The 4,922-nt window shown below is 45.4% G+C and overlaps 1 long non-coding RNA gene across 1 annotated transcript; it reads left to right on the top strand.

Moving 5' to 3' along the window:
• Positions 1 to 977: 977 nt before the first annotated feature.
• On the top strand, positions 978 to 2,568 carry LOC129392685 (uncharacterized). Its single transcript, XR_008619053.1, has 2 exons — positions 978 to 1,134; positions 2,061 to 2,568. It is a non-coding gene; the product is annotated as an uncharacterized lncRNA (long non-coding RNA).
• Positions 2,569 to 4,922: the final 2,354 nt, after the last annotated feature.

Raw genomic sequence — 4,922 nt, 5'->3', positions numbered from 1 at the left:
CCTCTCACTGTTGTGGCCTCTCCCGTTGCGGAGCACAGGCTCCGGACGCGCAGGCTCAGCGGCCATGGCTCACGGGCCCAGCCGCTCCGCGGCACGTGGGATCCTCCCGGACCGGGGCACGAACCCGCGTCCCCTGCATCGGCAGGCGGACTCTCAACCACTGCGCCACCAGGGAAGCCCCACTCTCAACATTTTTAACTGGTCCTTCTACGCTTTGCTTGCATATTTTAAAATAACATGCCTACATTCTATATCTCTATTCAACTCTTTCGGAAATTCATTGCTTTCCGATTATGATGAATGACGATTTTATCTCTACATGCCCTGTTTCCCTTCCTCTACCCTCTCAATAGATAAAATCCAAGTTTTTGTTAAATCGATAGTCAGTGCTTACATTACTACACTATTATTTACATGTAACTAGGAATTATTATTTGTTTGAGATGCCTAACCGATATCTCTGTAGAGGTTTTTTAAAAAACAGAAGAGAACAGAACATTTCATCAAAGTGCGTATCACTACTTTGTGGACACTTTTTTTCGGTTGTATATTTATGCGCGTGGGTACTAGGTCAAACATAGAATATATTTTTTTACCGTGGATTGAAAAAGTTTGCAAGCATTGGAGAGTGAGGATGATACCAACCCTAAGTCTTAGAAAAACAACACCTTCTACCTGAAGGTCCCCAAAGGGAAAGTTTGTATAACTTTTGTGTTCCAGGGGCAGAAAGTCAAAGCAAACATGTACAAATAAAGTGGTGTGTTGAGATGATCATCTGTGATGCATTGCATAGATGGAGGGTGTCATTATGGGCTCCAAATGATTTGCTCTCAAGATTCATATGTCAAAGCCTTATCCCCCGGTACCTCAGAATGCCACTGTATTTGAAGGTAGGGCCTTTAAAGAGGTAATTAAGTTAAAATGAAGCTGTTAGGGTGAGCTTTAATCCAATCTGACTGGTGTCCTTATAGGAAGGGGAAATTTGGACATACTGAGAGACCAGGGATGTGCAGGCACAGAGGAAAGATGGTGTGAGGACCCAGCGGGAAGGCGGCCGTCTGCAAGCCAAGGAAAGGCTGCAGGAGAAACCAACCTTCCTGACACCTTAATCTTGGACTTCCAGCTTCCATAAGTGTGAGAAAATATTCTACTGTTTAAGCAACCCAGTTTGTGGTACTTTCCACCCTCTACTCATCCTTCTTATCATACCGGCTGCTATTTTTCCTATTTAAAAAATCTTCTCTTGACCCCGCTTCCCTCACCAGCAACTGCTTTCCTTCTTTGCTCCCCTGTGCAGCAAAGAGTTCAGACTATTTTGTTACCAAGTCCATTCCTTCCTTGTGTCAATTTCAGTTAGCTTTTCACCCTTACTTCCCCACCGAAACTCAACTTGTAAAGGTCACTGGAGACCTCCGTGCTGCCTAATGTAACCGGTCAGTGCTCACTGTGTTTGATCTCTCAGCAGCCCTGGACAGAGTCCATCACCCCTTCTCCTCGATATCGCTTTCTTCACTTGATTTCTAAGATGCCAGACTCTCTTCATTCTTCTGTTTCCTCACTGGTCTCTCTTCTCCATCACTCCAGCTGTTTGCTCCTGGTTCCTCCTGACCTCGACACACAAGAGTGTTTTCGGGCCACTGCTAGGCCCTCATCTCTATCGGCACTCACTTCTGATCACCTCATTCAGTCCAGTGGCTTTAAATGCCACCTGTAAACCGACTCCCAGATTTTTATTTCCTGCCCAGACCTGTCCTCTGAACTCAGACTTGTATTGCAGCTCCCCCTAGATACCTCTACCTGGGCGTCTAAAAGACATAAGCAAAGCAGAGCTCCTGTTCTACACCCCTCACCGTCCCACCCAAACCACCTGCAGCCTCCCTTGACTCAGTTGATGGCAATTTCTTCATTTCCGTTGTTCAGGCAAAAAACTTGGGGTTATCCTCGACCCTGCTCCTTGTTTCTCATACGCCGCAGCCAATCCATCAGGAAATCAAGGTGATTCTGCCTCCAGAGCGTGCCCAGAACTTGTCCACTCCTCACCTTTCCACTTCTAATTGCAGGTCCACATCTCCATCATCTCTCACCTGTGTTTCCTGAAATTGCCTTGTCACCGTTCTCCCGGCTTCTCCCCCGATGTCTGCAGACCATTCTCAGCATGGCGGTCAGAGTGATCCTGTTTAAAACTCAAGTTAGGTCATGTTTTTCCTCTGCTCAAAGCTCTGCAGCTGGGACTTCCCTGGCGGTCCAGTGGTTAAGACTCCATGCTTCCACTGCAGGGGGCGTGGGTTTGATCCCTGGTCCGGGAACTAAGATCCCATGTGCTGCAACAAAGATCCCACGTGCCGCAACAAAGATCCCACGTGCCGTGCCAAAAAAAAAAAAAACAACTCTGCAGCAGCTCTCCATCCCACTCAGAGTGAAAACCAAACACCGTTAGCTCTGAGGCCCAACGTCATCCGGCTTGGCATTACTTCTCTGGCTTTTCTGTCTTCACTTCCCTTTGTTCTTTCTGCTCCAGCCATTCTGGTCCACAAGCACACCAGGACACTCCTGTCTTAGGGCCTCACACTGGCCATTCTCCCTGCCTTCATCCGTTGTCCCCCCGCTAGTCACATGGCTAACCTCTCACTTCCTGCACAAACGTCACTTTCTCCAGGACCCCCAGCCCGGCCACCCCGTTTACTACTGCAATCTCACCCCACCTTCCACAGCCTTTACCCTGCTCTACTTTGTTTGCACGGCACTTGTCACCTTCTAACACTCTATATAATTCACTGGATGTGTGTTTTGCCAGTTGTCTCTTCCACTAGAATGTAAGCTCCATGAGGACAGGGTCTCCTGGCCCTTTTGCCCACAGACGTAGCCCCAGTGTTAGAATACTGTCTGAAACAGAGTGGGCACCAATAACAATTATTGGATTTGTTGTTGTTGATGGAGATGCTGCAATCATCAGACACTGAAAACAAACTGTAGTTGTCTACAATTTTGCTTCTAACTGGTAAAGCCTTACTGTCAATGATTTCTGTCCATATTCTCCTTGAAGAGTCTCAAAAGCAACTCCAAATATTTATAACATCCTCAACCAAAAATGGAATATTCGGCAGTGCAGTGGTGGGTACTGTCCCTGGTACCTTGTAACTCGAGAAATAATGGTTCATTCCAGCTTCCTCTGTTCTGAAGCTCCTTCCCCCAGCCAGTCCCCAAAGTAAGCGTGAAGACTCACATTCCAGGTCAAACCCACAGGGATGGAGGTGGAGAGTCAGACTCAGGCATTTCTCTCCCAGTGGTCAGGCAGTGAGAAAAGGAAAACAGGCCCACGGCATTGATTAACTCCTTCTTCAAAAAGCAGAAAGCCTTGAGACTGTATCTCAAAGCACAGGCCTCAAGAGTCCCTAATCCCAGGTAAAAATAACACTCAATTCAGGAGCAAGCTCTGATGTCAAGAATCACATTTATGGTTTCTGTACCATAAATCACCTCTCAAAAAGCTACTGAGGGGAAGGAGTGGGTTCCCATTAAGTTGCTGGGTTTTAGGGCAGCAACTTCAATTTATATATATATGTTTCTTTTAAAAATTTTTTATTTAATTTTTATTTTATATCAGAGTATAGTTGATTTACAATGTTGTGTTAGCAAGTTCAAATTTTAAATCAATTACAAAGCCTCAAAATGTGCCATTTTAACTACTTTTAATAAGCCGAGTTATCTCTGGTCAATCCAGCTGGGGCTGCTCTACATCAAGAGAAGTTTTACAAGCTGAACAAAGCCCCTTATCTTCTTCATCCTCCTGTCCTAGTTACACTGGGAAGCTTTCATCAGAAGAACCTTATCCTCCTCATTCCAAAACACAACACAACAAAAAACTCCCACTGTCCAAAATCATTCAACGTTAATTAAAGTCATTAGCCCTGTGGAAAGTGTGGCAATTTGTCTTTAACTCCCTACATTCTTGTGCCTTGAGAATAAAAAAACAGTTTAGGTTAAACACCTCATTCTTTTTAAATATTCATGGTGCGTTTTCAATGCAAAGGTTTTCTGGAATTAAAAAACCTTCTAAAAATAAAGTCTTCGGACTTCCCTGGTGGTGCAGTGGTTAAGAATCCGCCTGCCAATGCAGGGGACACGGGGTCGATCCCTGGTCCGAGAAGATCCCACATGCCGCGGAGCAACTGAGCCCGTGCGCTACAACTACTGAGCCTGCGCTCTAGAGCCCGTGCACGACAACTACTGAGCCCGTGTGCTGCAACTACTGAAGCCCGTGCGCCTAGAGCCCGTGCTCCGCAACAAGAGAAGCCACCGCAATGAGAAGCCCGCACACAGCAACGAAGAGTAAGCCCCACTCCCTGCAACTAGAGAAAGCCCACGCTCAACAGTGAAGACCCAACGCAGTCAAAAATAATAAATCAATAAATTTATTAAAAATTAAAAAAAATTAAGTCATATCTCCTGCCTGAAATTTTCCAGGCATCATTGAAAACTTACCACTTCTCAGTAATGCCAAAGAAAGGTAGGAATCATCATTGGCCTCCTTTGATAGATTCATTTATTCTTTCAACAGATAGTTATTAAGCTCTGTTTATGTGCCAGGGATCACACTAAATGCTGGGCCTGTAGAAGGCAAACAAGACAACAGTGGTCAGGGAAGGCTTCCTGGAAGAGGTGAAATCAGAAACTCCTAAGAAGGTAAAAGTTGGCTGGGCTAAGTGTTGGAGATGGGCAGGAAGATAGGCAGGGATAGAGAAAAGAAGAACTAGAGTAAGGAATCAGTGTCAGAAAGAGAATGGTTAAAATATCTCATCAACTTCTTGATTCAAATGCATAGTGAATTAAACGGTGGACCTCCATAAAGATATGTCCACAATCCAATGAAGTGAGAGTGGCATGGACATACATACACTACCAAGTGTAAAATAGATAGCTGG

This window comes from Physeter macrocephalus, chromosome 13, assembly GCF_002837175.3.
Source record: "Physeter macrocephalus isolate SW-GA chromosome 13, ASM283717v5, whole genome shotgun sequence".
In the NCBI taxonomy this organism is placed as follows: domain Eukaryota; kingdom Metazoa; phylum Chordata; class Mammalia; order Artiodactyla; family Physeteridae; genus Physeter; species Physeter macrocephalus.
The sequence above is the reverse complement of the archived record's forward strand: the minus strand, read 5'-3'. Positions and strand labels throughout refer to the sequence as shown.